Raw genomic sequence first — 27777 nt, 5'->3', positions numbered from 1 at the left:
GGTACATGGTATTGTAATGTCTAATAGCACAGAGCAGTTGAGGTTGGAAGGTGTCTCTGGAGATCATTCAGCCCAAGCCCCCTGCGAAAGGCAGGGTCGGCTAGAGCAGAGCGCACAGTGCTGAGTCCACTGGATACCACCGTGCTGCCTCTCCGTCTGCGAGCAGAGAACCCTCTGACTGGTCCCAGGAGACAATGCTGAACGACAAATAAGGACATTAAGAAAGGGCAAAAAGTGTTGGATTTACTCCCGCTCCATTATGAAGAGGATGAAGAGCAGCATGAATGTGTCTTTTGAAACGGTGCCGTGAACTCCCTGGTGCCAATGGCGCTCACGCACCGCAGCCGACACCTGTGGGTTGGGACGGGGCTCTCTGGGGAGGGTGGAGGAGGGCGCGCCGGTCTGGGGGTGCTCGGGGTGGGTCCTTCCCCTCCTGTCTCCCCACACTCTTTGCGTGGGGCGGGGGAAGAAACACAACGTCCCGGTGAGGCGGGGCGGGGCTCGGCCGCGCCCGGAGCGGGAGCTTTTCTTCCGTGTGGGGAGGTGGGGCCAGGGGAGCGGCGCTCGGGCCGTGCCGGGGGCCGCTGCCCGCGCAGAGGCGGGACCGGCGGGGCGCAGCGGGCGGCGCGGGGCGGCCGTGGGCTCCGTGAGCTCGGCGCTGGGCCGGCCGCGGCGCGCCCTGGTGCGGGTGGGCACCGAGCCGCCCCCCGCCGCCGCTGTCCGGGCCCCGCCGCCGCTGTCCGCGGTGCTGAGGCCCCGCGGGGAAGAGGAGGAGGAGGCGGAGGAAGAAGAGGAGGAGGAGGCGGAGGAAGAAGAGGAGGAGGAGGCGGAGGAAGAAGAGGAGGAGGAGGCGGAGGAAGCGGGCGGCCCCGCGGAGCCCCCGGCACCCACCCGCAGCCCCGGCGACCGTGAGTGTCAGTGGGGGGAGGCGGGACCGCCGGGGCCCCCCGCAGCCGCCGCCGGCACCCGGTCGCCCCCGCCGCTTCTTCGGCGCGGGGCTCGCCCAAGCGGCGGCGGGCGACGCAGCCCCGAGTGGAAGGGGAAGGGCAGGGGGTGCCCCGGGGTGTGGAGGGGAAGAGCCCAGCCTCGGCCATCTTTCCCCCCGCCCAGCGAGGAAGTGGAGGGGGCTTGTTCAGAGGCAGAGCGCTGTTTGCTCCAGCGGTGCGATGTGGGGAGGGGGCTGTTTTTTGCGGGGGAAGGAGGTCGCTGGAAGTTAGAGAGCGTTTAAAAAAGATGGGCCAAATATGTTACAATTACACAAAAAATTACGAGCCGTTTAATGGTTCATCAGGTTTTAGTAAGCTTTTTATAAATGCGCAGTATTCCCATCACCTGCCGTATGGACAACATAGAGAGGATAGTTGATAGTTTGTGGTTGCAGAGATGCAGTGACTTCAAACTGGGTCCGCCTTTTGAAAACACCCTGTATATTAACCTTCCAGGTTTCTTATGCAGTCACCCGGGTAGAGCTTTAGGTCTCTTTCCAAAAGAGCTTTCACGGAGTTAGGCGTATACAGAAGTTTGTGAATGCCTACTTGTTTACCCAATCTGTATTTCAAAGGTTCACAAAACTACGCTCTTTCACTTTGGTCAGTGGCTCCCTTTACTACTATGTAGTCATTACTTATTGGCATTGAGAATTGAGAATGTTGCTCCTGTATCTACCAAACTTTCACTTGTTTTTGTTCTTTCCCTGGCTTCATTATAACCAGTGGATTCACTAGGGTGGATTCCCCAGGTCTCCGTCTGTCTCTTTCAACATTTGCTACCATCCGATTCTCCCTTTGCCTACTTCCTCTGCGCCTTTCTCGACATTCATTGTGCCAACGTCCTTTTTTCCCGCACCGTGCACACCGATCTCCTTCTAAAGGCTTTGGAAACCTTCCAGCCCTTCCAGTTCTCAGTTCCCTACTCTCTTGTAGTGCTGCTATTAGCAGATACCTATCCTTCCCACGGTCTTCTTCCCTGTTACTAAATACTCTCCAGGCTTCATGTAAGTGTTTCCAAATTCCGACTTTCTGTTGCTTTCAGAATATCGTTTGCTGACTGACTTGTAAATAACAACACTAACTGCTGCATCCCTACTTCTGAGCCCGGGTCAGAAGGTGTACATCTAAGGGGAAATAAATCCGAATGCTCTGTGCGCGTTACGCACAACCAAGCAGCCCAGCAGGGGACGGAGGGGCCAAGCGGCGGCGACTGCCCCCCCGCTTCATCCCCCGCGGGCGGCGAGCCAGGAGGAGAGGAGCTGCACCTCCAGCTCCAGCAGCCGCCGCTCTCCCCCCCTTTTTCGCCGCTTTACTGCGCAGTCAGCTCCCTACTTTTCTTTTTTCTTCTTCTATTATTTCTTTTTTCTTCTTCTATTATTTCTTTTTTCTTCCCGCCACAGCTTATCGACGGGGAGCTGCCAGGCCTTGAAATTTCTATTCGAACTTCACAGCGTAGGCTTGGGCTCCTTTTGCCCTTTTTCTCTCTTCATTTAATTCCTGCAACTATAAACCCTCAGCTCCTACCTTTTGTAATTTCTCACAGATGTCAATAAACAGCATATTAAGCATCAATCCCTTACATTAGTTTAGGTCCAATTCGGTCTATCCCTAGAACAACACTAACTGCAATACAGCTAAGCCAGAATTTCACATTCACTTCCCCCCACTCATTTACTGTGATGTGTAAAGACGCACGTTAAGGGGGAGCAAGGCGGTACTTTAGTATTGGAACCGGTTCTCATTTTGTAATTGTCTCCCCAAACAAAATTATTTTGGTACCAAATATAAATATGCAAACTAAAATACTCATCTCAGACATGCAGACCAAATACCAAGCTCAAATATGCAAACAGATCACAGTTGCACTCATTCAAGACAATATCTGGATTTTAGCATTGCACCTTTAAGCCACTCACTGCTCAGCTGGGTAGAGGCACCGCTGGGTTTCCCTGACAGAACAGATCAGTGCCCGCTGGAGCCCCATCGGCACCCATCCCCCCCCACTGCCTTCAGCAAGCTGGACTGGGCAAGGCTTTTATTAGTGCCTCATCTGGGGTATTACAACTGTTATCCCAAAACAGCATTTCTTACCTCGTGTGAAAGCTAAATTGCTCATCGTACAGATGGTTGTACACTAAAGATTATTACAACAGACATGGAATGCCGGGGCACTTATAAAGATAACACACGATTACCAAGCTAGCTATTAGTTCAACAAACACCTATCGTTTGCTTTGTCCACCTCTGCCCGATCTCCTCGCGGAGACCATGGAACCGTGGATCAGGACTCCGCACTCGCTTCGCACTCAGACGGCATCTCAAGCACTCATTCACACAAAGCACAGTACCGGGCACAAAAACTTCTTAATCAATCCTGAGGGGTTAAGATGTTATAAAGCTTCAATTGCCATGGGGACTCGAACCCCTGACAATTGTAGTGGGACTCGAACCATGACTGGAGAGTCTGTTTACCCTTCTCCCACTTCCATGCAGTCATTAGCAAGTCCATCCTGGCTCTCATAACCGGGACGCAACAGAAGGCTCACTCAGGGTTACTCGATCTACCCCCAAAATCGGTAGCAGCTGACCCCCTTCTGGTGGAGTCAAGTCAGTAGCCCCCTTAGGTAGGTGCCCATTTACAGCAATATGGGGAATCTGGCCATGCGGAGGCTTCCCTCGCCAGTTACTGGCCCCCCATGTTACAGGCCCACGTTACAGTAAAACAGAAGCATACCTTATCCGCTTAATTCAAAAAGTCGTTGTCTGCCCCCGCGGTGACCAGCCGGAGTGGAACGGAGCCCCTCTGAAATAAAAGGTTCGGGACACGTCTGGGAGGTCCGTTTCTCTCAGGCGGTCCGCACAGCCGGGCAGAGCTTGTGCCTTCATGGTGGCCAAAATTGATACGTGGAAACAACTTTACAACCTAGAAAGTCATAAAACTTTACAACGTGCAAGGTTATAAAGCGGGTGTGTTTATCTGATATCGGGCGCAAGGGGGATCGTTCCACCATTCATGCGCACCTTCTAACACTATGAGGTGTGTTTAAATACAGCAAGGTGTTAGGTATTCATAGTGACCCCAGGAACGCCTATACTTATTCATAACCTTTCCCCGCTTCTTATTAAAATGAGTCCCAGGTCATAATTTGCAAAGTCTCCTCCTAGACAGCTCCCTGTTGCTCCTGCGCAGTGCCATCTGGTGGTCTTGAGGAGGGGTCTTTGGATGAGGGCTCCTTCAGCTTCCTCACAGTAAACTTTTTACCTTTGGCTCATTATGTTGAATTGACTGGGACCCAAGCTGCCAAGTCGATTGAAACCAGGCTGGCGCCCCGTTTTGCTCTAAATCTTTGTTATCTCGTCTCCTCAAGTTTACAGCTGGGTGCAGTAAAACTTCTTATCTTGGCATTCGAGGGGGTTCTGTTTTTCTTAGCATAAGTCTACATAAAGCTCTAAACTAAGCACTTATTGTGTGCCTAAGCCTTAAAGTGGTAGTTTGTTAGTAGGCACCCATGATATGTTTAGTTAACCCTTAAAATGGTAGCTCCCTCTATCATCTCCCCTCCCCCCCATCCCCTGTCTCTCACCCCATCTCCCCCCCCTTTCCCCCACCCTCCCGCGCTCCCCGCTCTGTCCCCCCCTCCCCATCCTATCCCTCTCTCCTCACTCCCCCTCCCTCCCTCTCTCTCTCTCCCGCCTCCCTCCTCTTTTTCCTAAAAAACACTTTCAAGGACACAAAACACAATGGATACAAAGTGCTTCTTTTTATTTTATTTTAGGTTCTTGAAGGTCGGTTATTTGCTTGCTGTTGTTGTAGGTTGCTTTAGGTGAGTTGTTCTATGCTGGTTTGGGAGTGCTGTTCTAGCTAAGTTTAGGGCCAGCTTGTGGAGCAGCAGGCACCCAGCCCAAATGGCCCAAAGAAGCCGTGGCAAGGGGCCGTGCTCAGCGCTGCAGAGGAAGGCAAAAAACCCCCGGAGACACTCGCTGTCCCACCTGGGGGAAAAAAAAAGCCTTCCTCCCCCCAGCTGCAGGGCACCAGAGGCCATCTTCCTGGTGCTTGAGCAGCAGGCAGGATCCGAGCCAAAAGGGCCCAGAGGAGCTCTGCAAAGTGGTCATGCTCAATGCTGCAGAGGAAGGAAAAAACCCCCGGGGACCAGTGCCAATCTGCCCCGGGGGAAAAAATTCCTTCCTGACCCCAGTGCTGGCGATCGGCTGTTCCCTGAGCATGTGAGCCAGACCTGGCTCCTTGTCCCACAGGCTGCTCACGCCTCCCAGGACCTGCCCAAGCCCTAGCCTATCCTATCCTAGCCTAGCCTGTCCTACCTTGCGCTGGAGCCATCTCCTGGACTTGGGAGAGTGCCCAAAGGCCTCTCACCTGACGGACCTTGGGGGCAAGGACACTTTGGAAAATCCTGCTTCCAACTGTCCTGTCAAGAATTCCTGAGCAAACCTGGGCAGAGAAAACAAAATGCCAGAGATGAAACTTACTGCACGTAACAAGAGGACACAACAGAGATGACGGAGGAAAACAGCAAGAGGGGAAGGAGAGGAGGGCCACGAGGGCCCCGTCGCGGGGCCATTTTGCTCTGCAGTGCTGTCAGTGCTTGCATTTGGTTTGCCTCGCCTCGGATGGAACCAGCTCATTTGCCTTTTGTCTTGAGGAAAGACCGACAGCCGCACATCTTTTGACAATATCTTTTACCAGCACGACAAACCTGGCACTTGTATTGCACAATTATCCTGTGCTAAGGGATTCTGCTGTTTCTTTAGTGCTGTAGGATGAAGAATGCAAAAGGTGTTTGAAGAGACAGTGCTCGTTCCCGCGTTTACCGGCACACGGGGCGGGGCCGAGGAGCGACGGCTCTGCCATCCGCTCGTCGTGGCTGCTGGCTCGGTCTTTGCGGGAGGCGGTAGCGATTGCTCGGGTCTGTGTCCAGCATGGCGGCCAAGGCGAGCGACAGCCCCTCTCAGCTGCTGCTGCCGCTCGGTAAGCGGCGCCGCGACGCTTCCGCGCTCTCCCGGTGCCCGGGCGGGGCTGCGCTGGGGCCCGGCCTGTGCCCGGCGGGCGGGCGGGCGGGGAGGACGAGGCCGCTTGCGGCACGCGTGGATGGCGCGCTCGGCGCCGCCGCTTGGCGGGCAGCTGGAGCGGGGGGAGCGGCTGTGCCCGCCGGGTCCGGCGGTGTCGGCCGGTGCGGGAAAATCCCGTCGAAGATGTCACAGGCTTGTGAGTATTATTTCTGCTTGTTGTTGCTGTTTCATTTTGTGTTTCCTGAGGGAAAACTTGCTGTAAGGTGTGGAAGCAAAACGTGCTTGTTTTTTTGGAATGTTTGCCAGCTGAGTAGTTTCTGCCTTGGACTGAATCCTTGGGGGTGATCTGTTCGGGGCAGCCCTGTCATAGAGTAGCAGTTGCGTGACCGATCCTTGTCATCGGGTTCCTACCTGGTAGCCTTGATTTGGCGTGGGTTGTTGTGTTGAACTTCTCCGTAGTGAGTTTGGTTTTCCATTTCCTGAAGGTCTAGGCAGAGATTAAACAAATGAGTGGACTTAAAGAGAAGTATTTATTATTTGGTCATGCCATGTTGCTCTTTGAAACCTGTTTTGATTCTTGGTGATATTCAAGAAATTGCCGCGACTCAGAGGGCAAATCTTGATGTGCTGAGCAGAAGAGTGCAATGGATCTTTTTGCTTGCCAGGTAGCTTTCCTGACCCATGTGGCCAGTTGATCAAGATTCCACTGCACGCCTGAGAGAGTGAGAAAGATCCCCTCCCTCCTTAAATAATGACCGTGATGCTAATGGGATGAAATACTCTTCTTGATCAGCCTGGATGTCAGTCAAGCTCTGTCCCATCTTTGCCCCCCTTCCTCGGCAGGTCCCATCTGTGGGCAGAGCAGTCAGAATGTCCTTGGCTCTCAGACCAGAGCAATTACAAGCATTAGTTCTGTGCTGGGGTGTTAGCTCTTGTTCTCAAACTAATTCCAAATAATGAGCGTGCGAGCTGTGAAAAAGAAAGGTTTCTAACTGCATGAAGAAAATCAGTTCGCTTTCGGTGAAAACAGCACAATTTCTTTCAGGTATGGAGCCCTCAGGGCTCTGTCAGGGCTTTCTTTTCTCCTCCGCCTTCTTTTCCCTTCCCTTCCCTTCCCCCTTCCCTCTCCCTTCCTTCACTCTTCCCTAAAAACCACTTCCCAGGACACAAAACGCAATGGATACAAGTGTTTCTATTTTATTCTGGTTGATTTTATTTTTTAATGTACTTCCTTTGATGTTATTTGATGTCATTTCTGTTTCTCACTCTGTTTCAGAGCCAGTGCTCACAATCCTTAACGCAAGCCCACGTGTAGCCAGGAGCAGGCTGATGCGTTCTTCACTTTAGCTTGAACAAACAGCCCTTGCAGGCTGGCAAAGGCAAGTCCCAGAGCTGCAGAGAGCAGCAGCAGGAATAGAGGCCAAGCTTTCCCTGGTTCCTGAAGAGGGAGAACCTTGAGAATGAGGCGCGGGACTGACCACGCACAAAAGAAGAGGTATGTGGTACTGTGGGATCTTTTCCAAAGCATCACATGTAGCGATGACAAGCAGGTGTTTTGCCTTCCACAGCTTGTTTTGCTGCTGTGCTTCTTGGGCAGGGATGCACGAGAAGCGCTCTGGTCCCGGCCAGGTGCTGGTGTTGCCCGCAGGGAGAGGTGCCGAGTGGCAGCTGCGGATGTTGCTTCCTGTTCCTGACAGGACACCAGTGGCTGTTCCAAAGCACTGGGTCCCCATGCAACATCTCTGCATCCTGTTCCCTGCATCTGCCTTCTTTGTCTGTAACTTGTTTGGGTTTTGCCTGTTTCTTTCTACCTTGTTTGTTTTTTTGTTTTGGTGGTGGTGGTGTTTGTTGTTTCTCTTGTTGCTGTTGTTCTGGTTTTGTTGGGGTTTTTTAAGTTTGTTTAGTTTGGTTGGTGTAGGTCAGTTTCTATGAGTTGGTTTTGGTAGGCTTTTTGAGACTGGTTGTTCGAAGGTGGTTGTTTGACGCTGTATTACGTTGTTGGTAGGTTGTGTGTTCGTAGGTCACTGAAGGCTGGTTGTTTTAGGTTAAGGTTTGTTAAGTTTGGTTTAGGTTGGCGGTCTTAGCTGCTTGTTTCAGGTTTGATGGTTTAGCTTGGTTTGGGTTGGTTAGTTTAGGTGGGCGGGTTCAGGTTGTTTGATGTGATGTTCTTAGCGCTGCTCTGTGTGGTTTAGCTGAGGAGGTTTCTTTTTCTCAGTTTTGCTGGGTTCTTTGGTTGGTGCTGTTTTCTGAGGGTTCTTTAGCACTGGCTGTGTTAGTTTGGTTTAGGTTTCTGGTTTTAGTAGCTCGGTTCAGTTTGTTGCGGTCGTTTGAGGTTGGTTTGAGGCAGGTTCTTTGAGGGTGGTTGTGAGAGGCTGGTTGTTGAAGGCTGGTGGGTTCAGGTTGCTTGATGCAGGTGATTTTTGCTTGAAGTTGTCTTCCGTCGGTTGTTGTAGGTGGCGTATCTGAAGCTGTTTTCATTGAGGCTGTTTTCTGTAGTTTGGTTGAGGTTTGTTTAGATGATTTTAAGTTGGGGGTGGGTTGGTTATTTGAGGTTGTTTCTTTTCAGTAAGCAGCTTAGGTGGGTTGGTGGGTGTCTGTGTTTTTAGGTAGGTTGGTTTAGGCAGGTTTGGTTTACGTTGTTTAGGTCGCTTGAAGGGTTTCTGTTAAGGTTGGTTGAGGTTGTTTGGTTTAGGTTGGTTTAGTTATTTCCTGGTAGGTTGTTTAGGGCAGTGTTATGCACGGTGCATGTTTTGCAGATGGGTTCCTTCAGGCTGGGGTGGCTTAGATTGGTTGTTGAGGGTGCTTTAGGTGGTTTGGTTAGATGTACATTGTGTTTAGTTGGTTTTCGGTTGTGTCTGGATGCTTTGGATGTGACTGCAATCTCGCTGGGACACGTGTCCCCCCACTAATCACCAGGCTCGATTGGGCTGTTTCTGCTGTCTCGGCAGACGTCCCCTTCCTCCTTCCCTGCTCCACGTGTTTCCCTGCCTTGCTCAAAGAGGACGACGTTCCCGGCTAGAGGCGAACCATAGCTAGGTCAAGGGTATACGGTAGCTGCGCTGTGCTTGAGGACCTCCAAACAAGCTCAGGGTCCGTTAGGAGGAGAACCTGGGGTAGTCAGGCTTCCAAGACTGCAGGCACATCCAAGTGAGACACTGCCTGGGGTAGGGTGGCTGGTGGTTGGGTTTTTGTTGTTGAGGTTTTTTAGGGTGTTGTTGAAGTTGAGTTGATCTAGATTGGTTTTTAGCTTGGTCGTTGTAGGCTGGTTTCAGTGGTTCTATTTAGCTTTGGGTTGTTTGCTTTAGGTCATTTTGGTGTGGTTATGTCATTTGGTTTCCTATTTTTGAGGTTGGTTTAGATCGGTCGCTTTAGGTAGTTTGATCCTTTATTAGATTGGTTTTAAGTTGTTTGAGATTGTTTAATGGTTATTTTAGGTTAAGATTGGTTGGTTTCAGTTTGTTTAGCTTGTTTGGTTCTAGGTTGCTTAAGGTTGGTTGAGAAATGCCGGTTTATGTAGTTTTAGATTGTTTTAGGTAGGATTTTTTTAGATCATTTGGTTTAGGTAGGTTTGTTTTAGGATTGTTTAGGTTGGTTTATTTTGTTTGGTTTAGGTAATTTGTTGTAGATTGTTTAAGGTTCTGTTTAGGTTGTTGGTGGCTGATTGAAGTTTTTTAAGGCAGATTGGTTTAGCTTCTTTAAGGTTGGTTTAGGTGAGCTGTTCTATGCTGGTTTGGGCAGGCTGTTCTAGCTAAGTTTAGGGCCAGCTCGTGGAGCAGCAGGCACCCAGCCCAAATGGCCCAAAGAAGCCATGGCAAGGGGCCGTGCTCAGCGCTGCAGAGGAAGGCAAAAAACCCCCGGAGACGCTTGCCGTCCCACCTGGGGGAAAAAAAAAGCCTTCCTCCCCCCAGCTGCAGGGCACGAGAGGCCATCTTCCTGGTGCTTGAGCAGCAGGCAGGATCCGAGCCAAAAGGGCCCAGAGGAGCTCTGCAAAGTGGTCATGCTCAATGCTGCAGAGGAAGGCAAAAAACCCCCGGGGACCAGTGCCAATCTGCCCCGGGGGAAAAAATTCCTTCCTGATCCCAGTGCTGGCGATCGGCTGTTCCCTGAGCATGTGAGCCAGACCTGGCTCCTTGTCCCACAGGCTGCTCACGCCTCCCAGGACCTGCCCCAGCCCTATCCTATCCTATCCTATCCTATCCTATCCTATCCTATCCTATCCTATCCTATCCTATCCTATCCTATCCTGTCCTATCCTATCCTCCCTTGAGCTGGAGTCATCTCCTGGACTCCCGAGAGTGCTCAAATGCCCCTGACCTGATGGACCTTGGCGGGGACTAGAATGCAATATATCTGTGATCACCGTTTATTTTTTATATATTTCATAACTATAGAATTTACATATTTGTGAACTGTTCAGAAAAAATCATTTTAGTAACAAGAGAGTAGTAAATAGGCCATAGGCAAATTTCTTTAAAAAAATGAAGAAAATTCTGTTTCTTCTTAGAAATATTATGTGGAATCACTATCTAGAAGCATATTTTGCTCAGTTTCTTTTGAGAAGGGTATTATTTTCTAAAATGCCCAAGAGATTTAACAACACATACACACACGCAATTTTAGTAAGTAACTCAATCGAACAGTTTAAGCACTCTTCTGTTTCTTCCTCTTGAATGTTTTACAAAAATCTTCCCATAGGACTCAGATCTCTTCTGACTTTAGGCATGTAAAAGCTGACATTTTTTTTCAACTTCTTTAGGAAGATGCAGACACTCCTTGGACGCAATTTATCTCACTTGTTCTCATACTGATCTCAGGACATCCTGTAGCTGGGCAAAAATTCACATTTCTAAACCTGCTTATGTACACAGCAAATGTGAAATTTAACTGGACACACATATTACCTTCCTCATTTCGGGGAGGTCAAAAGGAGGTTCTTAGGGACACGGTTTAGTGCTAGAGTTAGGTTATGGTTGGACTCGATGATCCTGAGGTTTTCTTACAACTGAAATGATTCTATGATTCCATTTTAACAACCCTTCAAATAAAGATTAATTACATGTAAGGTACAGCTCTTCTCCATTGCATTCAGTACATCACTTCTGCTGCTGTTTTCAGTCTTTTCCACAAGATGCTGGGGAGGACAACCAGATGTATTAATTTCCTCTGTAATCACTGTTGCTTTGACATTCACCCAAGACCTCTTGCACCAGGATACCACCCTCTGATTACAGGACACATTACTGTTATATCCCCACCTGGACCATAAATACTCTCCAAAAACACTGCATGTCACTCCATGCTGTTTAGTTCCTGTGCCAGGGTTTGCGATGCAAAACACCAACAACCATAACCATAACATTTTGGCTTTGAAAGACTTTCAGTTTAAGAAAAACTCCACCCCACAACAGAGAGTGCCCTACAACCAAAGCTCCAATACAACCTGCCCCCTTAAGCCACTCTCTCATTCTTCTGCTGGTATATATTGAATTTTATTCCACAAGCTGATTCCTGTATAGCCCCTCCAACTAATCTGGGCAGACAACTTCATTAATCTTTACACAGCAGCCTGCTCAGTAACTGTCAAGTTGGAATACTGTTGGTCTTTGGAAAAGTCAGCTACTACTCAAAGGTCCCTAACAACCTGGATCACCTCTCTGAAAAGGAAGAGGGAATTTCCGCAGCATCTCGATGTATTGCTGTTGAATGTTAATTTACTTTGTGGCCTGAAAGGCATCTGGAAGCAGAATATGATTACTGAGAGGAGAGACCCTAATGCATTATATCCATCACTATTTGTTGCTGTGGTTACAGTTATTAAAGACCATAATAAGACACATTATACCAGATTAGAGGAAAAAAGAAACTAATGATCGCCCTATCATTTTCCTATCTTCTTCCACAAAAGAGTTCAGACTGGTTTGAAAATTAGTGTTATTAGACCTGACTTCAAAGGCAAGAAGCATTTTATCACTCAGCATTGTTATCAGTGATAGAGCATAGAAATAGTACAGCAAAGCTCAATGGGGAATAAAAAATAATTTCTGAAGAAAAAGAGTAGGGGCACTTTCATTCAATTCAAAACTTAGTTATTCCTATGCATAGAGTACCAGGTACGCACTGGCCAAAACCAACCTCAAATCTCTTTTAGCTGCTATTTGATGGGGAAGCAACATCAGGGACTCAGAAGTCCTATTGTCAAGCAACAAGAAGAAGAAAGTGGTTGACTGAAGAAAAACCTCTAGCATTTTGTATTCCCTAAAACATAATCCGTTTTTCCAGGTCATGACTGAGATGTGGCCTCTCCTCCCACACTCAGGCCCTCTAAAACAATGTCTCATGCAGCAAGGGTCTTCTACAATTTCTCTTTATTTCTATGTGCCACGATAGGACAAAATGAATTACAGGCTCATTCACTGTCAAGTTTGCATGTCTTCTTTCGCAGCTAACATTTACTTCAATCTTCTATATACATAGCTGTTTGACATAATTGTTCAGAGGTTTATTTTTCAGCCTGCCTAATACTCTTTCTGATGTCTCAGTGATATATAGAATAGAATTCCGTATTTAAGATTTGAAGCACTCATAAAACTGTGTTACTGATTAAAGTCTGCCAAGAAAGGCAGTTAAGGTAACATTTTGAACAAGATTCATCTTAGACTTTTATAGAAGACAGTAGCAACAACAGAAAAGCATGCAAGATTGGAGTGAAAAAGTGAGCCTTGAATAAAGGATACTGCTAAGATTTAGCAATAACCTTAAAGATTCGGTACAGCAGGAGAAAATAACCAGAGCATATAATGACCTGCCACACCCTCACCACCTGCCAGACACTATAGGAAGGAAAAGCAATCTCAGAAGACCCTGCTAATGGCTCTCCAGCCCTTCATACAGTCAATGCAACACAAAAATACAGAAAACAGGAGGTCCCCTGTACAAATATTTGTTCATAGGCATCCTCCTTTTTTGTGCTTTGCTGCTAGCCTCAGTATCTGTGGCAGGATGCAACCCTTCCCCCCACTCTCTCCCCCCCCCTCCTTCAATATGGAAGGAGTAGGCACATCTCCCTCTCTATTACTTGAGGGTAACAGCTTCTTTTGTTGGCACCTAGCTATTGATTATCGAAAATTGAATAATAACACCGCACCACTAACAGCTGCCGTCCCAAACATAGCCTCGTGGTGACTGTAATACAAGCAGCAGCCCACCCATGGATGGCTGCTTTAGATGTTAAAGATACGTTCTTCATGATTCCCCTAAGGGAAGAAGACAAGGCACAATTTGCTTTTACCTGGGAAGGGAAGCAATACACTTTTAATCAGCTTACTCAGGGGTACAAACACTCTCCTACTATTGCCCACAATGCCCTTGCTGCAGTCATTGACACTGTACAGGTACCGTCAGGCATTTGCATATATCAATATTTAGACGACATCTTAGTGGGCGGAGACAATAAGGAACAGGTGGGGCAAGTAGCAGAAACTCTTTGGAATTTATTAACACAGAACGGATTAGATATTCCACCGTCCAAGTGCCAGGGTCCCAGCCAGGAAGTTAAATTCCTAGGGGCTTGGTGGATAGGGGGAGCCATAGCAGTGCCTGATGATGTTCTGGCTACCATAGACAAGGGGCACACCCCAAACAGCAAAGCAGACTTGCAATGCCTGTTGGGTACATTAGGGTACTGGAGAAAACATATCCCAGGATTCTCAGTGATTGCCCGTCCCCTATATGACCTACTCCGAAAAAACAAGAAATGGAATTGGACTCTACAACATACAGAGGCCCTTAATGTTCTAAAAGATGAACTTAAAGCCTATCAGAAATTTGGCCCGCTACATCCACAAGACCCATTAAGAGTGGAATGGGGGTTTGCAGAACATGCCTCCTATTGCGCTATATTCCAAAGGGGGCCAATAGGGCCAGCTAGACCTTTGTTGTTCTCTTCCACTGCATTTAAGGGAGCTGAACAACGATATTCGGAGTGGGAAAAGGGGCTTCTCTCACTTACCTGAGCAGTTAAGGAGGCAGAGAAACTGTGTACATCACAGAAAGTTATTGTACAAGGCCCTTTCCCTCTGTTGAATTCAATCCTTAAAGGGTTACCCCCCCGAGGGGGTGGCACAGAACGCAACGGTACGAAAATGGTACGCCTATTTAGAGGGAGTTAGCCAATTGTTACTACTAAAGGAGGGTTCTGTAAAAGTTTCAAAACTTCAGCAACCTGTGAACGCTGATCAGGTCCTGTTGAGCCTGCCTTCTAAACGCTCTCCAATAAAAGAAGCACCTAAGCTAACTCAGGACTCAGACACACAAGGAGTCTGGTTCACTGATGCATCAGCCCATCGGGTAGGGACAAACTGGCAGTACAAGGCAGCAGCATTGGAGATTGCTACTGGAAAAAGAATAACAGAGGAGGGGGAAGGTAGTGCTCAAGTAGGAGAACTGCGTGCTCTCTTATTAGCAGCAGAAGGAGGAGCCTTCACGATTTACACTGATTCCTATGCAACCTATAAGGGTGCCACTGAATGGATATGCCAATGGGAATCCAACCAGTGGGAAGTAAATTGCACCAGAGTGTGGAGAGCTGAAGATTGGCAAAGACTATTAGAGATAGGCAGGTCACGACCTTTGAGTGTGGGCTGGGTAAAAGGACATGCAAAGGATGGAACCCCCGCTGCCAAATGGAATCAGAAGCTGACTTTCTAGCCCAGATCAGGCTAGCTGAAAGCATACCAGAGGAGTGGGCACGGTTAGCTGAATGGTTACACCTTAAGCAAGGCCATTCTGGAAAAGCAGATCTTTATTACGAATGCCGATCCCGGGGTTGGCCAGTGTCCGCGGGAACATGTGAAGCAATTCTCACAGCCTGTCCACAATGTCGGATCAGACTTAAAGCTGATCACACAAATCAGGCCCCGGTCCTACATATCAGGCAGGGCAAGACTCTCTGGAGCATGTGGCAAGTTGACTATGTCGGGCCATTGAGACCCTCTAATGGAAAGAAATACATCCTGGTGGGGGTAGAGCACAGTTGCCACTCAATGGAAATAAGAGATAGAAAAGGCCACAGCTTGGGTGCAAGGACAGGGAAAGTGGGGAGAGGTGCTTCTTCAGGAGCTCCTTCAGGAACTTCAAAGAATAAAGGAAGTATTTTTTTTTCGATTATGCCTTGTTTCTACTGGCAGATATTATTTATCTACAGGGCTCTAGGGAAGTGACATTAATAAATCCACCCCCTACTGAGAAGTTATCGCCATACAGAGAAAATGAAGGACTTTGGTGGGGGGGAGGGAAATAAATCTTACACTTTCTTTGTTTCTTTTTCCTATGACACCTCTGTAACAGAGGCTGGCAGCATACTGTGTGCTGTACCCATCCAGCAGCACTAACCTGTCCTTTCCTGGCAACCTCGGTACATATCCCAGCGGCTCACAGTCCCGAGGGCAACAAAAAGAGCAATGCAATTAAGCATCATTTGCTGCTTGGGCGTTCTTTTGAAGAGAGTGAGTGTTTTCTTTGAGTCATTGACACTAAACATTTGGTACATTTTATTTTTGAACATAGCTCAGTGAAACAAAAGAAACTGCTGAAGCAGAAAAAATAAAATCACATGCACATTACTTCCACAGTGCTACTAATTGTTTCCAAATGACAAGTCAAAACATCTCTGATTTTGTTGTTAGGAGATTAATTTGGACAGCTGAAAAAGTTACTCCAACCCTTTAGATACTACCCCTGCAATCTGAGTGCAAGATCATTTTATCCACGTAAATCTTATTTGCATACACAAACAATGTTAATGTTGCTTCAGTCAGTATTTGTTCTTCTCCAGATCACCACAAGATGGGGATTTCTGTTTGTTGGTAATGCAGCACTCATCACACTTGAGGAGAGATGTGTCAGGCTAAACACTTTAGACCCTTGTCCAAATCAGAACCCACGTAGCAAGGTGGGCAGGTTGGCGGACATTGCAGGAGTACAACATAATCCTGCTGGTAGTCCTGCCAGAATGATTGATTACTAATACTTTCAAAAAACCCACAAACAGGTGTTGTATTTCAAGTCCTTAAAGACTGTAACTCAGTGCTTCTGTTGTTTCTGTGGTAACAAAATAGTATTAATAATATAATTTAATGGCTAAACAACAGCAGCACTCCAGCTAGTGTGCTAGCCATGTGCTCATTAGCTAGAAATCATGATGTACCAAAAGCTCATTTGAATTGGGGCAATCATTTAAAAAATATTATTCTAGCTTCAAGTCACAACATATGATTAATGATCCAGTTGCAGGACTACATCTGATGGTGAAGATTTTCTTATTCCTCATTAGAAAAAAGGTGATCAATCCCATCGGTTTTATAACACTGTATCAGATCTGGCTGGGACAGAGTGAATTTTCTTCATAGCACTTTGTATGGTGCTGTGTTTTAGATTAGTGACCAAAACAAGGTTGATAACACATTTTAGCTGTGGCTGAAAGCGCTTGCACAGCATTGGGGGCCTCTGTTTCTCACTCTGCCCCCGCTCAGCGAATAGTTTGGGGGCGTTGCAAGAGGTTAGGAGGGGACATGACCAGACAGGTAACCCAAACTGATCGAAGAGATATTCTGTGCCATATAACATCACACTCAGCAATAAAAAGGGAGAGGAGGGGATTTTAGGGGGATTAACTATCTTTTGGTCACGAACTGGCTGAGCAACAGTCTACTTGTGGGAGGTGGTGAGTGATTGCCTTTGCATGACTTTTGCTTGCTTTGTCTCTTCTTCCACTTACCTTTTGCTTATTAAACGATTTAAATCTTGATGTACAAGTTTCCTTGCTTTTACTCTTCCTTTCCTCTCCCCCCATCCCATTGGGGGTCAGAGAAAGCAAACAAGCAGCTGTGTGGTGCTTCACTGCCTTCCAGGGTTAAACCACAACAAAGATGAAAAGCTAACTGAGTCAAAGGTTAAACAGTGTGACTCATAAAAATTTTTGCCAACATACTCATAACACACACCCACCTCACCCCAACACACACACAGCTGTGTTTTTGGGTTTGGCATTTAGGCAGAAACCCCAATTCACACAATACCCCATGAGAAAATCCTTGTCTGCATTTTGAGAAGACCCCCAAAGGCCTCCTCTAGTCATGGCAGGGCTGACAGCAGCTCAGCTGGATCTAGATCCTCAATATTAGAGATACAAGAAACAGTACAATGCAGTACAAGTGCAGTCAGGCAAAACACTGGATGCAGAAAACGTTTCTGCCAGTGCCATTCTGAAGATGCAATACTCACGTAGGAGAGCCTGTATATAGGTGCAAAGGACTCCAAAATGCCCATTCTCCTTGAGCACAGAATCTAGAGTCATCTGTTCATGCCCACAGTCAGTACTCAGGCCCCCACCAAGTTTTAGGACAGCCCAAACATTGCCAGTTACTTCAGGTCCCTGCATGGGCTGTTTGCAGAGTTCCTGCTCTGTATGCATGTCTGCAATACCATAAATCATTTTTGATGAATAGGACCATTTCTCAGTCAGCAATAAGCTGCATGCAAAAAGGCATACGTGAACATTTAGAGGAGTCACTTAGGGTTTGTTCATCTAACACTCCATAGGCATCAGGCTCAAAACACTGACCCCGCTGAATTTATGAGGTAAAGTCCTGACAGTTTCAATTAAGCCTGAATCCCACCCCAACACAGCTCAGAGCCATCATGTGGGCTCCAGCAGACAAGCAACATTTATCACCTCCAGCTCTTCTGTTTTGCTGGAGATTAACACCAGGAGAAAAAGAGGCAACAAGAGCAATAGTGCAACAATTTTTTCAGCTACCCCAGGCTCACAAGGCTATTTTACTGGGCTGTGCTATGGAGCCTCAAAGCTGCAGGAGCTGAGGAGGAGGCACTTGTTTGCTGCTGTTGCTGTGATGAAAACCTCCAGCAGAAGGGAGACAAGAGCTACAGCCAGTGACACCTTCCACCATGGCTGCCTAATCCAACAGACTCCTGAGAGGCAGGTGCCTTTCAAGATGGAAGAGAAGGCAGCACCCACCAAGACACTAAAACTGAAAGAGAAATACTTAAAGGCTGTATATGCTTGGATCTATCAAAATCAAGATGGTCAGGATAGGGAAAAAAGGAAAAAAAAAAACAAAAGACAATGCCATAAGATCAATTCTACCTTTTTTTTTGTTTCTTTTCAGGAGCCCTGGTCTGCACAAAAACACTACTTCGAGGTTGTGTTCAGCCCGACCAAAATAAAAACCCTCTTGTTGACTTTAATCAAGCTCCAGTGCCCTTTTGCCTTCTGAAAAAGAAAAGGCAAGAAAAACAAACAAATAAGAAAAAAACCCCCGAAACCAACAACAACAACAAACACAGGAAAAAAACAACAACAAAAAACCAACCAACCAAACAACAAAAAACAAACCACAAACAAAAAGCTAAATCATGGTGGACACACTTTGGCTTTGTTTGAATGTTAAAGTCTACAGATAGCTGCACACAGACACCATAAACCTACCACAGAATCTGACACCACTGGCAGATGTTGTACCAAACGGCCCCAGAAAAGGAAGGGGCAGGGATTATCAGGGAAATCGGTTTTGCATGGAAATGGACATTTATAATTTACCTCCTGATACACACAAGCTTCCTCTAGAGAGACTGGAGTTCAGCCTGTGAGTGCTGGTTGATCTCTGTCAGTATTTCTTTTGGGAATACTGAGAAAATGGAAAAATTATTCTCTTCTTGAAAAGCTGCTCATGGACATGAGAAATTTTCAGTGCAAATCTAACTTTATTTTCCAGTTCCCTAAAGGCATTTTGTTCTGAAGGTTTTGCCATCAACTTTAAAACCATACTTCAAATAGAGTCAATAAAATTAGATTAAAACAGAAGATTTTAGTCTGTTGTGATAACAGACTGCACACCTGCAAATCAAGATCGAAGAACTCTCACTAGGACTAATATAGAAAACTGAAGCAGTGCCATACATCAGATTTACTTTTCATCTTGCACTAGCAATGCTTACATTTTCAGAATTCTGTCTTGAATTTAATTTCACTTCATCAAAGCAGGATGCTAACCTATAGACGGAGTTTTACCATGAACACTAATAAGGAAGCATTTGAGAAGGGCGAGTGTTTAAGCCCCTCATACAAGTGTACATATATATGTCTAAGGCACAAGAGACTGCTAGGCTCTGCAGGTGATAGTTTTGTACAGTCCACAATTTGTAAATGAGAGAAATATCTGTTAGTTTCAGGGGGGAAAAAAAAATCATTTAATTACTGTCATTAAGAATAAAATTCAGTTTCTCTTCTGGCCAGCTCAATGCTGATGCAATGATCTGGTCCTCAAGGAATCAAAAGAGTCTTATGGTGGCAAGCAAGAAAATTTCACCCTCCCACAGAGGCAACAGGAGCCAGATTCTCACCTCTGTTCCAGGAAAATATTACAAAATACTACTAATGAGGAATTCCTCTTTTATAGAGCCATAGCATGTCCAACAGCACAACGGTGGTCAGCCTTCAAGGCTACATCTACAGGGTCAGATGGAACAGGGCCACAAACAGGTGTCTGATCCTGAGGCCAAACAGCACAGGCTGGCCTGTCTGATCTACTATAGGACCCAGTGGCCCCAAAGGACACCTGTGAAGAGATCCAAACCCGGGTCAGTCTGGTGAGAACAGTCCCTCGTGTGCCACCACCCCACCACATCCAGACACTCACACAAACCAGCAGCACACGAGGGAACGACTCAGAAGAATGAGAGAGCAGCATTCAAGCTCATTCATTTAGCAGCAGAAGTATAGTCTGAGAGTACCTGTGGGCTTTACACAAGAAAGTACAGCACTGAGCAAGCCCTGAATGGTGAATTAGATACCGCACATTGATGTTGTTGTGGCTGTAGAGGTCACATGTCAAAAACAAAGCCTCCAAATGGGATGGATCCCATGGCCTTTGCAAAATGAGCATGCCCAGTAGTTTTGATTCTCCTCTAGTTAAACGGAACAGCCCAAAAGAGGTATCAGAAACCAAGATCTTATATGAAGGGTAAACAAGAACAACACATGATGAAACACGCCATTGTATCCAGGAATCAGGAAAAGCCTAGGAGGGAAGCAAATAGAGGAAGGACTCAGCTTTATGTTGTATTAGCAAGGATAGAAAATCTGCAGTTGTTTGTCACACTGTATGTATTCACACTTACAGTTAATAATAACTATCAGGTTCCCTTCAAGACCTGCTGCAATAAAATGAGTGCTTAATTATAGCTCAGAACAATAATCTTTAGTCATGCTTCACTTTTTAAAAATCCCAGTGTCAGACTTTTGTGTAATTATGCCCTCGATAAGCAAATGTGCGTCACAAGAGTTGCCAGCCAGCTACAAAAAAAGCAGGTTTCTCTCCATGGCAGCAAGACCAGCATCCAACAGGCTTTTCTCACCTGCAAGAAACTAGTTTGAAAACAGATCGCAAAACTGAAACAAAACAGGACAGGCCATATTTACTCTGGAAGCAGACCTAAATTTTCACTTAGAAAAATGCAGAGGTACAAACATTGTTTTTATGATTACACTAGACAGACACAGTCTATGGACCTGCCTGCTCTCAAAACCTTTGTCAGAATTAGGCTACATTTCCTGTTGCAGGAACTCAATGTACATTAGCTTGGAGCTGCTGCAGCTTGGATTGCTATACACTATGTATTAAACCAGCCAGGTCTTTTCATGATCCTTGGGCATGGGAGGAAGCACTTGAGTATCAACAAACCATGAATGGAACTCTGCGCACAGATAATGAACCAAATGCTATTTGCACATTTAATAGAGTGAAACACTCTTGTATTTGTTGTTTTGGCTCACTACCAGAAAAAATAATATACAACCATCACAATTACATTGGCATGGATTTTGTTATTAATTTCCTCTAGGTTCTTAAATTATAGAAATAAATTCAAACATGTAATTATACTTCGATGCCTGCAAACCTTGCCAATGGAGACCTGAGTCAGCGTTGTGGTATTGCACAGAACAACTAAAAAAAACTCAGGAAAAAGGTAAATAATACACAAAATATGCAATTAAAGCATCTGCCGCCCTCACAGCTCAACCTTAATTCCACACCGCCATACGCTGAAAATGGTCACTGGGAGTGCCTGTGTAGCATCTGCAAGCTTGAATTCACCACCAAGAAGAAAAAAGTCTTTTATTTTATGAAATAAGGCATTGGAATTATTGCCCATGAACATTCAATAGACATCCATCATTGCCTGTTTCTGCTCAGTGCTTAGCAAGAACCTCAAGAGCATTTCCACTGCAGGCCAGGGGCACCAAGCCACCCATGTGCAGATCTGCCATAATGTCCCAAATTCTGTGGCAGGCCCTATGCAGCATTTTAATAAGACAAGGGAGAACTCATTTCTGTACCTGTCTACCACAAATCTTGGCCAAGTTGCCTAAGTCCTGGGGCCGAGGACACGCACTTCTGCTACAGTCCAGCTGCAGATGGTAGCTCCTTGAGGCATAGTATCTCATCCCCTTTAAGCTAGGTGCTATACTTTGATCTCCTCATCCATCAAACAGGCATAATGACTTCTAATTTCCTTGGAAACTCTTCCAAGAACTAGTTATTGCTTAAAACTAGCATATATGCTCTTATATAGACCACAGGAAAATGAATTTCATTGCTTAAAACACTACTTGGGACCAAAGCAAGGTCACAACTGCAGCACAGGACCACATGGCAGGCAGGTAAACCTGCTGTGCCAGGTTGTGTCACCCAGCATAGACCACCTTCCCCTCCACCCCATCCTGCCCCCATGGCAAGCAGTTTCCAAGAACTGTGTCTAGAGAATAGGAGAGAAAGAAAAAGATGCCATGAAACATGGAAATAGCATCCTGAACTACTGTTGGGACCTGGGAATAATCTCTTCTGGCAATATCTGGTCATCCCAACTGAAGACACATCTATGCCACGTGGCCTAAGCCAAGCAGCACACATGGTGTGAGACCACGTCCTGTTCTGATTGCCAGCCCGCACCCAATTGGATACAGCTGTATTTGGGTAGCATAGTACCCAGCGTAATCAGTCCAGCCTAAGATAATGAACCAAGCATGCTTGGTTCTGGAGTTGTTACTGCACACAGAGCCAGCTCAAGCCTCAAAAGGCAGACTTCCCTTGAACAATATTTATCCACATGCTCCAAACTATCCAAGCAAGGTGATGCCAAGACTTTTAATAGGATTCATAATGCAGCTATTTTCAGATCTTAGTGCTAAGCTAGAGATCTGCATTTTCCAAAACATTATTTAAAAAAAGAAGAGATGACCTGGGACTGTGAAGCCTGGAGAAGAGAAGGCTCAGGAGGATCTCATTTTTGTATATAAATACCTGAATGGAGGGTGCAAAGATGACAGAGCCAGGCACTTTTCAGTGGTGCCCAGGTGCAGGGCAAGGGACACACACTGAAACACAGGATGTTCCCTTGGAACATCAGGAAACACTTTTTCACTGTGAGGGTGATCAAGTGCTGGCACAGGTTGCCCCAGGAAGCTGTGGAGTCTCCATCCTTGGAGACATTCAAAAGCCATCTGGACCACCTAGGTGACCCTGCCTGAGCAGGTGAACTGGACAGGATGACCACCAGAGGTGTCTTCTAACCTCAAACACTCTATTATTCTGAACAATACCTGGACAGGTACAATCCCCATACCTGGGGTACAAGAAACAACGGCACACAGGTTTGTCCAATTGCTGTTAAAGGCAGTACTTGGGCTGCCTGTGGTGTTCAGAGTTGTGCCCTAGAGTGGTTTGTGTATTGCGACTGCTAAATTATGAGGCCTGTCCAAAAGGTCTGCAAAGGATGAGGACCAACCCAGAGGTCTTTAGAAGACCTGAAAATCCCTGGACTATGATTTCCACCTCCTCTACTGGAAGGCATTCAGTGTTTCTTTTTTTATCCCCAGTCTTCACTACTAGGAAAATAAGTACATTGACAAAAATTTCAAGTATCAGGGGATTTTTAAATGAGACACTGGGAAGAACTGGAAGAATTTCATATTTAAACACAAAACTTATCTATTTAAATTCTGCCTTTTAGACCACGTGCTTTCTCAAACTCTGATTCTAACCACAACCTTTTCTACCATCAAGAAAAAATGCAAGCTTCCTGCTAAGCACTGTTATCTCATCTATAAGCTTGTCAAACATGTTGTTATACATAAATGATGAATCTAACAAACTACTGTCAGTGTGCACTTTCTATGCTCAAAAGGGTAATAAAGTCTTGTACTGCTGTGTTGATTATTCCATTAGCTGAAATATCAGGAGTCTGAGCTTTGGACCAGAAGGCTGTGGGCACACCAACCATTGACTAAATGGTATGTTTTCTTAAAATCCCTTATTAGCACTTTGGCAACATGCCCCTGCTATTCTGAGAGCCAGATATCACCACCTTGAAATAATGTCAGCCATTTAGCTTTTCACAGCAATACCTCAGCCACAAGCAAAAACACCTTCAGATCAAATCAATATTATACTGGATTCACTCTTTTTCAGCTAGTTAAGATGCACTGGATTCTGATCTTTCATATTTCATAGCTGTAATGACATTACTAGCCAGTAATTAGCAAGTTTTATCAGCACTGCATGCTCTTAGCCTGAAACAGTCCCCAAGAGCTCAATTCAGAGACATATATCTCATTTGTTTAACACAAATTTAGCCTCCTAAATTATTCCTTTTTTCCATAAAGAGCCAGCACTAGAGCCCTGAGGCACCATCTGTAATTAATATATATGTATTTTTAACTATTTTTGTATGTATACATAGCCAGAAGTTAGACACTTTCTGTAGATTTGCATTCATTATATAATAAGATACAGTCCTGAATGTCTTAGAAACTGGTCATGAATGAAGATGGCAGAGAAGTAGACAAAAACAGAAAACTAGAAATAAAATCCATGGAAAGAACATAGCATGTAAAGAATGGCAAAGTGCTTTCCGTTAACAGAGGAAGGGCTTCAAAGTTCTCAACTCAAAGAATGCTCTTTCCCTACAAGTCAAATTAAAACCTCCAGGTATTTTTGATGATCTTAGGAAATTGTTTTGTATTCTTACACTTGCAGCTGAAATCCCCCAGAAGTCAAAGTACCCTGCCACCTCCAACACATCTCTCCTCTCCCCTCTCGTTTTCTCTGTGTTATTGGATGTAAATCACTCCTTGGGCCGGTGGAGATAATAATGCAGCTAACAAATAGGGTCACAGAGCCCAGTGGATTAAAAAATTATGTTTAAACTATTTCCTACCTACTTATAGTTGGCCTTTAGGCCCTTAAGGACTTTGAAGTGATGTCCGTTGTTCTAATGTACATATGCACAACTTTAGCTTAATAATGTGTCCCACAGATTAGATGAAATGTTTTATGGATTAAAAAACATATATTGGAAAAAGTATCCAGAACTAATATATCACATTTCAACCTGAGACTAACCACAGATAACAGACTCCCCAGAACACTAGCGTTTCTACATAGCCTGTTTCATTAATCTGGCAGAAAGCTCTGTCATTGATGCAGTCCCACACTGCAGAAACAACAGGAGACTAACCAGAACATCACAAGCAACTGTGCTCTCCAACTGGAAGGACTGGGGCTGTTTGGCACCTGGGCAGAGAAACAAAGCAGCTCACCAAGTCCTCTCACCCTTCATCCTCATCACAAATAACATGTTGGGTTCTCATCGTTTTAAGGAGAAGATGGGGGATGTAACATTGGTGGTTGGACATGAAAGAGCAATTTAACATCTGAGGGCTCTACAAAGGATGGTTAGGTTGCCAGGAGACAACATGGGATGTTTGTTTGCATGCTGGTCATGGAAAAGAGCAGTCCTGCCTCAGGAGGTCTTTTCAGGTCCTTCAGTTGAGCACTGGGAAAGGGCTTGGAAGGTATCAGAGAACCCAGTGACTGGAGTTTGGGTTAACAGAAACAGCAGGGAAATCAGTGGGGAAAGGCTGGAGGTCAGGCAGTCACTGATAATGAGATTCGAGTCAGTTTCTGCAGTTAAAAAATTGCTGTGCTTGAAAAGAGAAAAAATAAAATAATTAATTCATAAGTTTTTAGCACTAATTAATAAACGAGGCCTTGACTCTTTTCCTGCACTTCTCTCATGTGATCAGAAGTGGCTGGTAACTCGTATGATACGGACAGACTGGTGCACTCTATAAACCTTTTTCCTCTACTGTCTGAGGCCTTTTGATCAGAACATCATTAGAGATAAATTAAGGTTTTATTAATTTATGCCTTCGGTCTCATTCCCATACCATACTCTAAACAGATACAGTCCCCCTGCAATCACAGCATCATAATGCAATCACGTGATATGCAAATGTTGCATTATCCTACTGTGACTTAAAGACTAGGCCTTAAGATCAATAAAGCCATTGGAAGCCACTTTGCAAACTGCAATTGGAATGTTTTGCTCTTAGGTGGATGAAAATTCATCCTGAAATGCCATGGGTACCAGCATGTGGCTTTTCAATTTTATAAACATTTAATATTCTGTGATATAAAATGTTTGAAAGCAGAAAGGCCACGTGCTGGTACTTGTAGCATTTCTGGATGAATGGTGTCAGGCCCTTTCCTGGACGTAAGTGATGGGCACTGAGCGAAACAGCAGATTGCATTTGCTGCCGTCCCTGTATTCATGCCCACCAGAGCTCAGGAAACTGCCAGGTGAGTCCTTGAAGGAACGGTGTCTCCAAGAGCTCCCACAAGAGCACTGCACCTCTGCCCCACTGGTGATTCAAGCCCAGACTAAGTCTGAGCCTCTTAAGTTGGATGCAAGCAAAACCCAGTCAAGTCAAATAGCTCCTGACTGTCTTCTGGTCTCCTCCACTGAAACTGGATCACAGAATCACAGAATCACAGAATGTTAGGGATTGGAAGGGACCTCGAAAGATCATCCAGTCTAATCCCACTGCCGGAGCAGGAACACCTAGATGAGGTTACACAGGAAGGTGTCCAGGCAGGTCTTGAATGCCTTCAGAGTTGGAGACTCCACAGATCAATCTCAAAACCCATTATTGTGTTTAATTGTTTAATTTTGCTGTCAGTGCAAGGCATCAGTCCTGAATTTAATTACACAGGTTACAATGTAAGCAAGGAAATCTCTTGCCTACTAAATTTGACACTGCTCAGCTAATAAATATGTATGTTCCTGGCATAAACAATAATACCTTAAAATATACTACAAATGAGTGTAACAAAAGAAATGGCAATATCATTGCTCAGAATAACCATCTTGAGAAATATTTAGATCTTGAATGTGTGGCTAAGCAACACCAAACTCTCTGTGAACTTAAATATTCATTTGGAAGTATCAGCAGCAGACCACTGCCTCGAGGCTTAGCACTCAACTGAAATGACTGCAATACTTGTCATGCACTTTAGCAAGATTTTAAAGTATTTGAAGTCTACAAGCCATGAACCACTCAGAGGAGGGAAAAAAAAGTGCTGCATGCTCTAAAATCTATTTTAATGCCAAATTAATTCCTTCAACTCAAATTCCAGGTAAATGGCATCTCGACCCTGCTGTGAAGAAGAAAAATAGGTTGCATATTCTGCTGTATGTTCTCTTTTCTCCTGTACAGTGAAGTGTTAGAAGGCATAGTCAGATAAATCCTAATGGCAAATCATTAGTGTCAACCACTATCATTCCATCTCTTTCAAGGGATGATGACACTTCAGAATCTGGCCATATTCTACTGATTTTTTGACAAATTTGGATGTTGGTATTAAAAGGTTGATCAGACATCAAGTGCCTTGCACTGAAGACATAACTGCAGGGTTTGAAGTGAAAACACCAATGAGTTAGTAATATGAAAAATTTATGGGACATAAAAACAGTTGCTCCAACTCATATAATGTCATAAATAGGAGATAATCAAACAGGAAGAAAGTTGGAACAGTATGAAAGGAAAAGGTCACCATGGTCATCAAACCTTCTCATGAGAGAGCCTACCCTTCTGTGAGGAGCCACACTTTGCATTTAGTTAGATCAGTACCTTTAAGCTTTGTTAGATCATTGATTCCAAATGTTACTGTATGTGTGGTCTAAAGAGTAGATACAACAAAAGAGAGCTACAAAGCAAGTCTCATAAAACAAACACACCTACCACCTAATGTAACGTATATATGTATGTATATGTACAGGAGAAAGCTGATGCTAAGCAGCACAATAAGCAGGTTATTCACTTCCCTGACCGTGTAACTTTCTTCTCATATGAGCTTGCTTCCCTGCCTTCCTTTACAACATATTCAAGATTTTTTAACCAATGCAGCATCCAGACGTCTTTTTATTACTCCTGACTGAATAAAACACACCAATCACTTTGTATTACCCAAAATGTGATGCACTGTTTTGAAACTGAAGTACAGCTATGGGAAAAGTTTTCCACAGACACACACAGCAAGAATGGAAATCTTTGGCTGAGGAAGTTTCGACACAGTGGGAACAATTTCAAAGTGCCAGCATCCCGGGAAGAAACTCCTAACACTTACCAAGCTCTTTCCCCCGCTAAACTCTACCCAGGTTACTGCATAAGAAACCTGGAAGGGTGTTTCCAAAAGGTGGACCCAGTTTGAAGTCACTACATCTCTGCAACCACAAACTATCAACTATCCTCTCTATGTCGTCCATACAGCAGGTGAAGGGTATACTGTGCATTTATAAAAAGCTTACTAAAACCTGATAAATCATTAAACCACTTGTAATTTTT

General features: G+C 45.4%; 3 long non-coding RNA genes across 7 annotated transcripts in view; 2 read left to right on the top strand and 1 right to left on the bottom strand.

The window, feature by feature from the left end:
• Window positions 1-831: 831 nt before the first annotated feature.
• On the top strand, window positions 832-27777 carry LOC136097543 (uncharacterized). 5 transcript variants are annotated; one of them, XR_011737629.1, is made up of 3 exons: window positions 832-908; window positions 7291-7509; window positions 18200-27777. It is a non-coding gene; the product is annotated as an uncharacterized lncRNA (long non-coding RNA). The 5 variants fall into 5 exon arrangements; XR_011737627.1 differs by lacking the exon at window positions 832-908 and adding an exon at window positions 5432-5973; XR_011737630.1 differs by lacking the exon at window positions 832-908 and adding an exon at window positions 6090-6210.
• LOC139827224 (uncharacterized) lies at window positions 1058-4447 on the top strand. Its single transcript, XR_011737619.1, has 2 exons — window positions 1058-1993; window positions 2103-4447. It is a non-coding gene; the product is annotated as an uncharacterized lncRNA (long non-coding RNA).
• Window positions 4731-27777, bottom strand: part of LOC136098356 (uncharacterized) — a 106611-nt gene continuing 83564 nt past the window's right edge. Inside the window, exon 3 of the long non-coding RNA XR_011737625.1 lies at window positions 4731-5436. This is a non-coding gene — a long non-coding RNA (uncharacterized lncRNA). The remainder of the gene's footprint in view (window positions 5437-27777) is intronic.

This window comes from Patagioenas fasciata, chromosome 2, assembly GCF_037038585.1.
Source record: "Patagioenas fasciata isolate bPatFas1 chromosome 2, bPatFas1.hap1, whole genome shotgun sequence".
Lineage (NCBI taxonomy): Eukaryota > Metazoa > Chordata > Aves > Columbiformes > Columbidae > Patagioenas > Patagioenas fasciata.
Note: the sequence above shows the minus strand (reverse complement) of the source record. Positions and strands in the feature narration are given on the sequence as shown.